Source organism: Salvelinus sp. IW2-2015, linkage group LG32 (assembly GCF_002910315.2).
Source record: "Salvelinus sp. IW2-2015 linkage group LG32, ASM291031v2, whole genome shotgun sequence".
Classification (NCBI taxonomy): Eukaryota; Metazoa; Chordata; class Actinopteri; order Salmoniformes; family Salmonidae; genus Salvelinus; species Salvelinus sp. IW2-2015.
In genome coordinates, this window is record NC_036871.1 from 37443859 (window position 1) to 37458650 (window position 14792).

Genomic DNA, 14792 nt, shown 5'->3' on the forward strand with positions numbered 1-14792 from the left:
TCTCATTACCTCCGATTCTTTGCGAGGAGTTCATACTGTTTATAGTTTGTTGAAGCTCTTATTTCTTTAATTTTACTTTGGAGCAGATTTGCACACATAGCTCATTATATCTACACTTGACTTGCAGTAATATAAATGCTGTTACGTTTGAACGGCTAGGTATATTGCAACATACTGCACGTTATTACTACACCTCACTGCAGGTAAAAATCTGTTTACTTTGTACGCATATTTGCAACATACTGCAGTTAATACTACATCTCTGACTGCAGTAAAAAATTGTTACTTTGGATGCAGTATTTGCAACATACTGCAGTTATACTACACTCTGACTGCAGTAAAAAATCATGTTACTTTGGACGCAGTATTTGCAACATACTGCAGTTTATACTACACTCTGACTGCGATCTCTTTCGGAGGGTTAAAGTTGCAAGCTGCTTTCGTAGTTAGGTAGAACGAGTTCTCATTAAACACATTCAAGACATTTACTTTTTGCCATCTGGCATAACTATTTGACAAGAAATATCAGCTAAGCTAGATAGGCTAGCCAGCTGAAGCTATCCCAAGCTATGCTACTAGCTGCTGTCAGTTGTCTAAACACAAGGTCAGCGCAGGCTTTAGCCTGCACATAGAAAATTAATTTGCAGATCATCTTGAGATGCGTGTCTTCAGTTACCTGTGCTTTGTCACAGACGTGCTCCTTGCGGAGGCTAATTGAAAATGGCTTCACTGTTGCTGTTTTCTTCCCTACCTAGAGAGTGTGTATCAAACCACACACTGACATTGCAAGCCAGATCCTCTTGGCCCATATGCTCAGGATCCATTTTGAAATGTCCTTTCCCTCAGTGTTGCAGCAGTTGTGTTTAATGTTACTGTAAATCTCCCCTCCCTCGTGTGCAGACGTAGTAGTTTGTAATGCCACTGTTAAATGTTCCTCTCCTTATGTTGGCAGCAGTAGTGTTTAATGTTACTGTAAATGTCCTTCCCTCAGTGTTGCAGAGAGTGTTGTAATGTTACTTAGTAAATGTCCTCTTTCCTTTACTTGTTTCAGCAGTAGTGTTTGAAATGTACCTAAATGTCCTCTCCCTTATGTTGCTGCACCATAGTGTTGAAAGTTACTGTAGAATGTCCTCTCCCTCAGTGTTTGCACGCAGTAGCTTTGCTAAGATGTTACTCTGTAAATGTCCCTCCCCTTTAGTGTTTAAGCTAAGTCATTGATCTGTTAAATGGTCTCCTTACTGTGCAAATGTGTTGATCTTTAGCGTATCCTCTCTTAGTGTGCACAGTAGTGTTGAAATGTTACTGTAAAATGTCCTCTCCCTTGTGCATGCACAGTAGTTTGAAATGTTACTTGTAAATGTCCCTCCCTCAGTGTTTGCAGCAGTAGTGTTGTAATGTTACTGTAAATGTCCTCCCCTAGTTTGCATGCAGTAGTGTTGGAATGTTACTGTAAAGTCCTCTTCCCTTAGTGTGCACAGTAGTGTTGAAATTTACTGTAATGTCCTCTCCCTTAGTGTTGCAGCAGTAGTGTGGAAATGTTACTGTAAATGGTCCTCTCCCTCAGTGTTGCAGCACAGTAGGTTGAAATGTTACTGTAAATGTCCTCGCCCTTAGTGCTGCACCAGTAGTGTTGAAAGTTACTGTAAATGTCCTCTCCCTTAGTGTTGCAGCAGTAGTGTAATTTACTTAAATGTCCTCTCCCTAGTGTGCAGAGTATGTTGAATGTTACTGTAAATGTTCCTCTCCCTCAGTGTTGCAGCCAGTAGTGTGAATGTTACTCAAAGTGTCCTCTCCCTCTAGTGTTGCACCATTAGTGTTGTAATGTACTGTAAATGTCCTCTCCCTTAATGTTGCAGCAGTAGTTTGTAATGTTACTGTAAATTCCTCTCCCTAGTGTTGCAGCAGTAGTGTTGAATGTTACTGTAAAATTCCTCTCCCTAGGTGCACAGTAGTTTGAAATGTACTGTAAATTCCTCTCCCTTAGTGCTGCACCAGTAGTGTTGAAATGTTACTGTAAATTCCTCTTCCCTAGTGTTGCAGCAGTAGTGTTTAAAATGTTACTGTAAAATGTTCCTCTCCGCTCAGTGTTGCAGCAGTAGTGTTGAAATGTTACTGTAAATGTCCTCTCCCTTAGTGCTGCACCAGTTAGTGGTATGAATTTACTGAAATGTCCCTCCCTTAGTGTTGCAGCCAGTAGTGTTTGTAATGTTACTGTAAATGTCCTCTCCCTTAGTGTTGCAGCAGTAGTGTTGAAATGACTGTAAATGTCCTCTCCCTCAGTGGTTGCAGCAGTAGTGTTGAAAGTTTACTGTAAATGTCCTCTCCCTCAGTGTTTGCACCAGATATGTTGTAATGTTTACTGTAAATGTCCCTCTTCCCTTAGTAGTTGCAGCAGTAGTGTTGTAATTTTACTGTAAAATGTCCTTCTCCCTCTAGTGTTGCACAGTAGTGTTTAATCGTACTGTAAATTCTCTCCTCCTAGTGTTGCAGCAGTAGTGTTGAAAGTTACTGTAAATGTACCTCTCCCTCAGTGTTGCACCAGTAGTGTTGTAATGATTAACTGTTACAATGTCCTCTCCTTAGTGTGCACACTAGTAGTGTTGAAATGTTACTGTAGAATACCTCTCCCTCAGTGTTTGCGACCAGTAGTTGGTAATGTTTACTTAAATGTCCTCTCCCTTAGTGATTGCACCAGTAGTGTTGTAGATGTTACTGTTAATGTCCCCTCCCTAGTGTTGCACCATATTGTTGAAATGTTACTGTAAATTGGTCCTCTCCTTTGTGCTTGCACCAGTAGTGTTAAATGTACTCGTAAATTGTCCCTCTCCCTTAGTCTTGCAGCAGTAGTTTGTAAGTGTTACTGTAAATGTTCTCTCCCTTAGTGTTGCAGCAGAGTGTTGTAATGTTACTGTTAAATGTCCTCCCTTAGTGTTGCAGCAGTAGTGTTGAATGTTACTGTACATGTTCCTTCCCTCAGTGTTGCACAAGTAGTGTTTGTAATGTTTACTGTAATCCCTGCCCTCAGTGCTGCAGCAGTTGTGTTTTAATGGTTACTGTAAATGTCCTCTCCCTCAGTGTTCTACCGTAGTGTTGGAAATGTACCTATGTGTGTTTCCATCCTCATACGGGTTGTGTTTCTCTAGACTGTGTCCACCTCCTCGCTAGGCAATTTATCAGGGTGTTGGTGTAAACGTTCTTAAGTGCGTTTTTGGGTATCTGTAGTTTACTATTTATATTTTGGACAACTTTTTTAACTTTTATTTCACGGACATTCCTAAATAAAAATAAGGTACTTTACTCCATACATTTCCCTGACACCCAAAAAGTTACTCGTTACATTTAGAAGCTTAGCATGTTCCAATCCGCACTATCAAGAGAAACATGCCTCGTCATCCAACTGCCTCTATCTGTATCTGGCAGACTCACTAAACACAGTTTCATTTGTAAATTATGTCTGGAGTGTTGGAGTGCTACTGGGCTATCCGTAATATAATAAATAATAATAATTGTGCCGGTCTGGTGCTTCTTAATATAAGGAATGTTGAAATCATTTAATAATTTTACTTTCGATACATCAAGTATATTTTTCAGCAGATTACATTTACTTGGACTTTTACTCAAGTAGTATTTTACTGGGGACTTTCACTTTACTTGAGTCATTTGTTGTTGCACATCTAGCACTGACAGTAGTCAACTGACAGTAGGGTCTGGGGTTCTCTTACACCTGTCTGTCAGCACAGGGCTGTCAAACAAACAACACGTCCCACGCGTGTTTTGAATAATATCTACTAAATATCTATTTTTTTTAGGGGGGTGGAAGGGACAAACTCAATATACTTTAAAGTGACTAAATCCATGAAAGCTGTGTAGAAATGATAAAAGTTCTGGTACAGGTGTCAGGAGGTCTGCGTACAGCGGTAGTCAGGTGGTCTGGTACAGGTAGTCAGAGTCTTACAGGTGTCGGAGTCTGGCTGCAGGTAGTCAGGTGGTCTGGCGTACAGGTAGTCAGGAGGTCTGGTACAGGTGGTTCAGGAGGTTGGTGCAGGTAGTCAGCGAGGTCTGGTGCAGTAGTCAGTGGTCTTACAGCGTATCAGGAGTCTGCGACAGGTGTCAGAGTCTTGGTGCAGGTAGTCAGGAGTCTGGTGCAGGGAGTCAGTGTCTGTACAAGTGTCAGGAGTCTGTACAGGTAGTTCAGGTGGTCTGGTACAGGTAGTCAGGTGGCTCTAGTTACAGGTAGTCAGGCAGGTCTGGTCACAGTAGTCAAAATCAAATCAAATTTTATTAGTCACATACACATGGGTTAGCAGATGTTAATGCGAGTGTAGCGAAATGCTTGTGCTTCCAGTCCGACAATGCATAATAACCAACAGTAATTAAACCTAACAATCCACAACTACTACCTCATACACACACACAAGTGTAAAGGGATAAAGAATATGTACATAAAGTATATGAATGAGTGTGCTACAGAACGGCATGGCAAGATGCAGTAGATGGTATAGATACGGTATAACAATATGAATGAGTCACTGTTAGGTATGTAAACACTAAAGTGGCATAGTTTAAAGGGCTAGTGGTACATGTATTACATAAGATGGCAAGATGCAGATAGATGATGTAGAGTACAGTTAATACATATGAATGGCGTAATGTAGGGTATGTAAACATATATATTTAGAGTCATTGTTTAAAGTGGCTAGTGGACATTTTTACATAATTCCATCAATTCCCATTTTAAATGGCTGGCAGTTGGAGTCAGTATGTTGCAGCGCCGCTAAATCGTTAGTGTGGCTGTTTAAACCAGTCTGATGGCCTGAGATAGAAGCTGTTTTTCAGTCTCTCGCGTCCCGGCTTGATGCACCTGTACTGACCGCCTTCTGGATGATAGCGAGTGAACAGGCAGTGGCTGGGTGGTTGTTGTCCTTGATGATCTTTATGGCCTTCCGTGGACATCGGGTGTTAGGTGTCCTGGAGGGCAGGTAGTTGCCCCGGTGATGCGTTTCTGCCAGGACCTCACTACCCCTCTCAAATGTGGTTTAGAGGTCAACGGAACGCAGACTGTGGGGGATAAGAAGGACACTGGACACTGGACATTCAACAAACCTGATTTGAACTGTAATGCAGTTGATTTATGACGATGACATGTGTTGGGGTTGACATCCATACAAASATTAAACTCMGATTTTTACCTCAACCTAGCATGAAATACACATATAACCAATATCCTAAATGTAGGATCCTTTTGCTGGGGGCAATGAGGAGACTAGGGATCTTTCATCCAMGCATTTCCATTGTTTTGATCAAGTTCCATTGACCTCTTTACTGCATCTATGGAAGGGAAGCTCGCCACAAGAAGCTGAGGCGGTTTCGGGACGAGCTCGATGTCACTGGTGTAGAGGAGGAGGCAGTCGCAGGTTTACAACTACTGAGATTATTTAAGCACCAGAGATCAAAGCTGATTGAAACCCAAACGCTGTTGTGCTCAAAATATATCTTCATAAACAAAAAGGCCCAGGATGAACTAAAGTGGAAAATATATCTTCATAAACAAAAAGGCCCAGGACGAACTAAAGTGGAAAATAATAAAGTACTCCAGAAAGAGTAGGTGAGATTCCTCTCAGGAAAACAAGTAACATTTACAATGACTGACAAAGACAAAAGGCAGAGGGAGTATATATATATACAGTATATATACAGTGACAGACTGGGGATTGGAACCAGGTGTGTGTAATGATGACGAGACAAGTCCGGGGTTGATGAGTGAAGGGCGTTTGCCAGCAGCAGGTTCGGCAGCAGCTAGAAGGCCGGCGACGCTGAACGCCTGAGCTGCACAGGAAGGGGAGACAAAGCGAAGGCTGGTGTGACACTCATAAAGCAAAACATAAATGAAGGGTGGAAGTGGAGATGCAGGTGTAAAAATGGTGCAGCCTTTTTACTTCATGCTATCTTGCCTGAGCTCTTACGTCGAGCGCCAGGAAACACAACTTCAACCTCTCAGAAGAGGTAAGGTCTTTTCCTTTAGCCAGTTSCTCATAATTAGCTGGCTGGCTATAGAGATCAGCCTTAAACCACTGTGAGTGGTGCGTTTTATGTGGTACAGACCAATGTTTTGGATGCGTATGACTCCCCGAAGAGCAAAAAGCCTGAATGCTCAGAATTCTGCGGSGGCCGCATCGCTGTAAATGCCATATGGCCGCTGCAGATGTCGGATTGACCATAAATCGACTTTTAATGTAGTCTTCTTTAGGAAGCTATGAGGACGAGTCAGTGAGTCGGTCACGAGGACGCTGTGACAGAATTTGACAGAGATTCTAATTCTAATTAGATGTCTCATCCTCTCCTCCCCTCCATCCAGGCCAGTGCTACTATTGTCTGTATCTCCCTCTTAACATTTCTCATTGCATCTCACTGAAAGTACAGAAATAGTCAGAGTGAAACTTCTATTGGTGAGTCGAGTCGGACACTGAATTCAACGGTGGGATTGAATATCAGAAGAGAGGAGGATGAGGGGAAGTGGTTAGATGAGGTTTGATATTGAGAGAGGAGGATGAGGGAAGTGGTTAGATGAGGTTGATATTGAAGAGAGGAGGATGAGGGGAAGTGGCTTTAGATTGAGGTTGACATTTGAAGAGAGGAGGATGAGGGGAAGTGGTTAGATGAGGTTGATATTGACAGAGAGGAGGATGAGGGGAAGTGGTTAGATGAGGTTGATATTGAAGAGAGGAGGATGAGGGGAAGTGGTTTAGATGAGGTTGACATTGAAGAGAGGAGGATGAGGGGAAGTGGTTAGATGAGGTTTGACATTGTGAGGAGGGTAGGGAAGTGGTTTAGATAGAGGGGCTGGGGTGATGAGTTGATAGAAGAGAGGAGGATGAGGGGAAGTGGTTAGATGAGGTTGAATATTGAAGAGAGGAGGAATGAGGGGAAGTGGTTAGATGAGGTTTGGATATGACGAGATGAGGAGAGAGAGGTTTGATATTGAAGGAGGAATAGGAGTGGGTTAGATGAGGGTTTGAATATTGAAGAGAGGAGGAATGAGGGGAAAGTGGTTAGATGAGGTTGAAACTATTGAAAGAGAGGAGGATGAGGGGAAGTGGTTAGATGAGGTTGATATTGAAGAGAGGAGGATGAGGGTAAGTGGGTAGATAAGGGTTGATATTGACGAGACGAGGATGAGGGGAAGTGGTTAGATGAGGTTGAATATTGAAGAGACGGAGGATGAGGGGAAGTGGTTAGATAGGTTGATTTGAAGAGAGGAGCTGAGGGGAAGTGGTTAGATGAGGTTGATTTGAAGAGAGGAGGATGAGGGAAGTGGTTAGATGAGGGGTTGATATTGAAGAGAAGGAGGATGAGGGGATTTAGATGAGGTTATATTGAGAGTAGGATGAGGGAAGTGGTTAGATGAGGTGACTATTGAAGAGAGGAGGATGAGGGGAAGTGGTTAGATGAGGTTGATATTGAAGAGAGGAGGACGAGGGGAAGTGGTTAGATGAGGTTGATATTGAAGAGAGGAGGATGAGGGGGAAGTGGTTAGATGAGGTTGATATTGAAAGAGAGGAGGATTGAAGGGGAAGTGGTTAGATAGGTTGATATTGAAGAGAGGAGGATGAGGGGAAGTGTTAGATGAGGTTGACTTGAAGAGAGGAGGATGAGGGGAAGTGGTTAGATTGAGGTTGATATTGGAAGAGAGGAGGATGAGGGAAGTGTTCAGGAAGTATAGACGTGAAGGATGAATAGGAGGAGTTGAAGGACAGGTGAGATTGTTATGAAGAGGAGATGATGAACAGGGGAACAAAGGATAAAAGGACGACTTGGCACTGGTATATGACAGTTTCAGGACACTCTTCCTGCTCTATTTGACTGGACTGACTCTTCTCTCTCATCATTGCTGCAGCACTGACTCTGGCTGCATACCTGATGAGAGCAACAGAGTGCTGAGTCTTTTCTCTAACAACACACCTGTAAGTAAGACCAAGACAGCAAAGTGCTGAGTCTTTCTCTAACACAACACACCTGGTAGTAAGACCAAGACAGCCAGAGTGCTGAGTCTTTTCTCTAACAACACACTGGTAAGTTAAGACCAAGACAGCCAGAGTGCTGAGTCTTTCTCTAACACACACCCTGCTAAGTAAGACCAAGACAGCAGAGTGCTGAGTCTTTTTCTAACACAACACACCTGGTAAGTAAGACCAAGACAGCACAGAGTGCTGAGTCTTCTCTAAACACACCACTGTAGTAGACCAAGCGCCAGAGTGTGAGTCGTGGCTACTTACTGGCACTGAGACCACTGAGTCACCATAACAACCCAACACCACACACACACACACACACACACACCACACACACATCACACCACACACACACACACACACACACACACACAACCACACCACACCACAACCACACACAGCAGACAGGAGACAACTCACATGAAACAACCCATATACATACATATGATTCAGTGTACATTGTGAAGGGAGAGTAGTTGTTGACCCCCATATGTTATAACCTTGTGAGGCTGGATATAAAGCCTATGGATTCAAATTCCCCCCTGCACACACACACACACACACTTCCTCCCAACACACTTCCTCCCAACCGACAGACAGACAGTAGCAGTATTGGTTGTCCTGCCAGAGCGAAGGCTGAGGAATCAGAAGAAATCGTTGGGTGTTCTCTCGCCATGCTAGCGGTGAATAAAGACAGAGGCTAAAGATTAAAGAGATTATTCATGACAATCTGTCCTGCCCTTGGCTGCAGGGAATACACACGCACGCACACACACACGCACGCACACACACACACACACACAAAGAGAACTGTAGACACACAAACAAATACAAAACAGACAGACACACACAGAGTTGATTGGCAGAGCCAGAACAGCCTATCCAACAGCAGTCAGAGTTCAGAGGTCATTTCTTCCAGCCTAGATAAGGAGGATCAGACTGACTGGCTTGTCCAGGATAACACCCTGGCTGGGGGGGTAGCACTGAGCATTCAGCTACTACAAGACAAATGTAAAGCTGCTGAGAGACAGTTCAGAGAGACAAGGTCAAGGGTGAAACAGCTACTGTAGACAGAATAAAAAGTGTGTGTGCGTGTGTGTGTTTATGTGATCCAGCCTCCCAAGGGGCGGCTGTGAGATGGACGATGATGTCATCATCCTGTGTGTCCCCAGTTTGGGTTAATCCCACGTTCACATTCTAGTCTGAACTAGGGAAACTCAAGACATTTCCGACTAGCTAACTGGTTGAACGCAGCAAGTGTAAAACTACAGCAAGTCGGAAAAGTCTGAGTTTCCTAGTTGACTAGTACGCGAAAGCTGCATTATACCCAGGGTCACGTTCAGTTGCCAAACGCTGTCGACCGTTGCCGATAGAAATACCATGAATAGAGCTCATGTGATTACTTATTCTACATGTCAGAGAGGCGTGTTGTTCTACATAGCGTATTTCTATCTGAACGTTCCAAAACATTGCATCCTTCTGACCGCGCTCCCAGAGTTCTCAGAAGACAACAACCTAATTTCCTAGGACAAGTTTCCCTTAGACCACTGATCTATGGTCAGTAATGAGTATTGGTTCAGGCTAGGATCTGATCGAAGGTCTGTACAGCTGTTATTTACTCCAGATGGTTCAGGCTAGGATCTGATCGAAGGTCTGTACTGCTGTTATTTCTCCCGAGATGTTAGCTGGATGTGACGAGGTCGTAGTGCTGTATTGTATCCAGATGGATCAGGCTACGGATCTGAATAAGAAGTCTGTACTGCTGTTATCTTTCCTCAGAATGGTTCAGAAGGCTAGGGAATCTGATCGAAGGTCTGTACTGCTGTTATTTACTCCAGGGTTGAGCTAGGATTGAAATCGAAGGTTCTGCTGGTGTATTATACTCAGAGTGTTAGGCTAGGATCTTGATCGAGCAGGTCTGTATGCTGTTATTTACTGCAGAGGTCAGGCTAAGATCGAGTCGATAGGTCTGTACTGTTGGTTATTACCTCAGATGGTTCAGGCTAGGATACTTGGAAAGTGTTGCTGATGCCTAGGACTCTGTTCTAAAGGAAAGTTTCACTCAGAATGCAACGTAAAGAGGCGACGGAAGAGAAAACACGAATAGTGTTATCGGCATGTCTCAATGATACTGTACCTTTACCATGATCTGTCCTCTAGTCGTGTGAAAGTGTGTTTGAATTGAGTATTGTTGTGTACAGATGTGTTGTGAACCGAGTATTAGTGTGTAACAGTGTGTACAGTGTGTGTGAATGAAGAGTTGTGTAGTGTGTTGTGGTGTGTTGTGTGTGGTGTGTGTGTGTGTGTGTGTGTGTGTGTGTGTGTGTGTGTGTGTGTGTGTGACGTTAGTGTGTACAGTGTGTCAGTGTGTGTGAATGAGTATTGTGTGTATCGTGTGTGGTGTGGTGTGTGGTGTGTGTGGTGTGTGTGTGTTGTGGTGTGTGTGTGTGTGTGTGTGTGTGGTGTGTGTGGTGTTGTGTGTGAACGGTATTGTTTTGTACAGTTTGTGAATGAGTCTCGTGGTGTACAGTGCTTGTTGTGTGTGTGTGGTGTGTGTGTGTGTGTGTGGTGTGTGTGTGTTGTGGTGTGTTGTGTGTGTGTGTGTTGTGTGTGTGTGTGGTGTGTGTGTGGGGTGTGGTGTGTAACGATAGTGTGTGTGTGTAAGGTAGTTTGTGTGTAATGAGTATTGTTGTGTACGAGTGTGTGTGTGAACTGAGTAGGTGTGGGCTACAGTGTTGTGTGAATGGAGTTAATGGTGTGTACAGTGTGTTGGAATGCGTAATGTTGTGTAAAGTGTGTGTGAATGAGTATTGGTGTGTGTACAGTGTGTGTGAATGAGTAATTGGTGTGGTACAGTGGTGTGTGAATAGTATGTTGTGGACCGTGTGTGTGAGAATAGTATGGGTGTATCAGTGTGTGTGAAGTGAGTATGGTGGTGTGCAGTGTGTTGTGATATGTAGTATGGTGTCGGGTGTGAGATGAGTATGTTGTCAGTGTGGTGTGGTGGTGTGTTGTGTGTGTGTGTTGTGTTGGTGTGTGTGTGTGTGGTGTGGTGTGTGTGGTGTGTGTGGGTGAACGAGTATTGTTGTGTAACAGTGTGTGTGAATGAGTATTGTTGGTACAGTGTGTGTGAATGAGTTATGTGGTGTTACAGTGTGGTGAATGTAATGGAAGTCAAAATTACCATTTAATGGACAGATTTTGAAAAATAACAGCATTTGAACGTCCCTTCATCATACAGCAATATCCTGGAGTCCAGAATGGCCGGGCCAACATGGCTCCACAAGGTGCTGCCGGTGATGGCGTAGTCAGAATCCCCACATCACACACACACACATCTCGGCAAAGTTCCAGAGGGCTCGAATGCAAGTCATTTAAAAGTGGAAGCCGGACGACAAACTCTCCCGCACGGTTCAATCACGACTCGCCCTCTCCCCTCTGCTGAGCTGGCGCCGGGAACACTTAGGGACAAGAATCTTAAAAAGATGAGGAAGGAGGGATGGGGGAGATTCTAGAAAGATGAGAAGAGAGGGATGGGGACGAAAATGCTTGGCGAGGGAGATTCAGATGGGCCAACACGGTTACATTCATCATAAGTCAGAGGATGAGAATCTGTAATCAGTAGAAAAGATGAGGAGGACGGGGAAAGGAAGGGTGAGAGAGAAGAGGAGAGAGTAGAGAAGGTGGAGAGAGAGAGAGAGAGGAGAGTAGAGAGAGAGAGACAGAGGGGTGGGGGTAGAGAGAGAGGCAGAAAGGGGGTAAGAGAGAGGCCAGAGGGGGGGGTAGGGAGATAGAGAGGAATAGAGGGGTGTTGGGTAGAGAGAGAGAGAGGCAGAGAGGGGGTGGGGGATAGAGAGAAGAGAGAGGCAGAGAGGGGGTGGGGGATAGAGAGAGAGAGAAGAGGCAGAGAGGGGGTGGGTGGAGAGAGAGAGAGAGAGGCAGAGAGGGGGTGGGGGGTGAGAGAGAGGCAGAGGGGTAGAGTGAGAGAGGCAAGGGGAGATAGAGGAGAGAGAGAGAGAGAGAGAGAGAAGAGAGAGAGAGAGAGAGAGAAGAAGAGAGAGAGAGACAGAGGGGGGTAGAGAGAGAGAGCAAGGGGGTGGGGGTAGAGAGGCAGAGGGGGTGGGGGTAGAGAAGAGGCAGAGGGGGGGTGGGAGAGAGCAGAGAGAGGGAGGTGAGAGGTAGAGAGCGAAAAAGTAGAGGGGGTGGGGGGTAAGAGGAGGAGGCAGAGGGGTAAAATCATGGAAGAAATTATTGGGAAAGGGAAGAACAGGGAGGGACGAGGAGGTCCTGATAGGGCTGTAGCGGTGACAGTATGAGCCACACCGGCAGTCGAGTATGAAGGCAGTCAAATGTCACGTGACGTTTAGGTCTGGAATTAGGCTTTCCAAGCTCTGATGCTGCTGATGATCATAGTAACCTACCAAACTTGCTAATAAACGACTCCGTATCATCTATCCCCTTATGTCCTGCTAATCATTTACTGAACATCAATGCAAATGTAATCAAAAATCTAATCAAACACTTCATGAGAGCCCATGAGCTCATGTTGCGCAACATTTCTATAGGCTATGCAATTGCAGGAGAAAACAGAGTGATGGCCTCTACTAAAAAGAGGAGGATCCCATCAGCTGTCTATAGGCTAGGCCTACTATATTTATTTCTTCACTTTCCTAATATTAAGCACTTTGCTTATATTTACCTATGGCCTACCTGGCTGGCATGAAAATGAACTACGGGAAAAGCGTCCTCCATTCGCTATTTGTATTTTTTCCCGCTGCCCCGGTTTCAAGACAGGTGCATGATAATGGTCCTTTCTAAATCCAAAGAAATGTCACACATATATTATTTAGTATATGTAAGGACAAGATTCAATCTAGAATAGTCTGATGGGTGACAATATTAGCTTGTGAATTATATATTATTACTTGTGAATTTATTTTATTTACCAGGCAATTTTTCACTTTTGAGAACGGTGTTTTCCGCTAATGTAACATTCACCCTTATAGCTAACTGCTGTGTGCGCATTGCTGCACTTATAATGTGAAGAAATAGCCTAATAGTTTATCAACATTTTAAGCTAAACGTTCTGATCTGTTGCGTCAGCCACATTGCTTACATTTTTTGTTGTTGATGCTATTGGTTGTATTAATTTGGGATCTATTGTATCCCACAACAGTCCCAGACTATGTTTGGAATATTTATTTCTCGCACAGAATAGGTCAACTTTTGTACTATGGGGGATAGTAGATTGACATAGTGCTTTTGTTGTTCGTTAGGCATACATATCTTGTTGGCTGATTTCAAGTAAATGTGGACCGTTCTTCATGTATCCTCGGAATGGGATAAGGACGTGCGCAGTTGCGTCCCCGATATGTCTGTCTACACTTGTAGCCTGTGAGAAAGACCCGATCACGTGATGGAGAGCCATGTGAGTGAGAGGTGCTTTGGAGCACGCAGCCGGAAGAAGGGAAGTATAATTATTATATTCAGCCCAAGGGCACAACGGCAACTGGCCGCAAAAGGGAAGAATTGTTTTAGGGGGCATTACGGCCACAAAAAAGGGGATGCAGCCGGGAAATTCGAGGCATTATCAAGTGCTTGTCAAATTGTGAATGAGAGACTGATGAAGTGTGTACAGCCTGCGCAAAAAAACAAAGCAGAGCTCATGACTTTCATGCAACGTTTTTCAAGTCATCATTAGGCTCATCATGCAGCCCATCGTTTGTAGAACAACTAAATTGACATTAATAACTAAATTAAGCACATAGGAGTACCTATTTCTTTGTTAACCGCTCAACACAGATTACCGAATGTGTTCACTCCCTCAAATCGTTTGGAGAAAATATCCTTTATATTTTATTCAGCTTTGTTCAATTGTATTCTTCATACTATAAAATAATATAAAATAATGGCACGGAATTGTAAGCAAATCTTGTCTGCCGTGTGAGCAATGAACTAGTGTAGCCCACAGCCATATGGCATAGCCAAATCAGGGCCTAACATAAGGACAACAATAAGGACAAGAGTATGCTGTTCTGTCCTTCTGAACCAGACTACATTTTCTTCATTTCATGCTTCTTTAGAGCTGTCTAATATAAATAATGGATTTATTGTGAWGSTGTAGGCTATATTACATGGATTTATTAGACTTTTTAAAATGTAGGTGTTCCAAAGGTCTGCATCAGTGGCTTGTAGGCTRTGTGTGGAAGCCAGGAGATGCTAAATGTGTTTATGTTAATTAACGGTCAATTACCGTGAGACCGACGGTTATTTGGTTGACAAGGAGGCTGGTGAGTAGTAAACCACTGAGAAGAACACAGTGTGTCATAAATGAAGAAAACATCCTGTCATGTTGAACATCTGTTTTTCACAGCAAGTAACAGACCCCTAGTCTCTCTCTCCGCTGAGCTCAGTCTCTAGCCTTCTCTCCCTCGCTCCCTACCCCTCTCGCTCTCTCTCTCCTTCTCTCCCAACTTCCCTCTCTCTCCCCACCTCTCGCTCTCCTTTTTTTCCCTCTCTCTATACCCCTCACTCGCCCTACCTCCCTGTCTCCCTCTCTCCTTCTCTCCCCATCTCTCCCTCCTTCTCTCCCTATTTTCAAATGTCATATTATAGCTATATACAGTGTTGTAATGATGTGCAAATAGTTATAGTGGGAAACATTGCCAAAGCAAGTGAAATAGATAATAAACAAAAGTGAAATAAACAATATTAAATAAACATTACACTCACAAATGTTCCAAAATAATGAAAACGTCATATTGTGTCTATATACAGTGTTGT

At 43.8% G+C, this 14792-nt stretch overlaps 2 long non-coding RNA genes across 2 annotated transcripts in view; one reads left to right on the forward strand and one right to left on the reverse strand.

Moving 5' to 3' along the window:
* The first annotated feature begins 1971 nt into the window (after window positions 1-1971).
* On the forward strand, window positions 1972-2328 carry LOC139023459 (uncharacterized). The gene is made up of 3 exons (XR_011474580.1): window positions 1972-2033; window positions 2086-2144; window positions 2195-2328. It is a non-coding gene; the product is annotated as an uncharacterized lncRNA (long non-coding RNA).
* Window positions 2329-5661: 3333 nt separating this feature from the next.
* Window positions 5662-14792, reverse strand: part of LOC139023428 (uncharacterized) — a 78672-nt gene continuing 69541 nt past the window's right edge. The window contains exon 3 of the long non-coding RNA XR_011474562.1: window positions 5662-5826. This is a non-coding gene — a long non-coding RNA (uncharacterized lncRNA). The remainder of the gene's footprint in view (window positions 5827-14792) is intronic.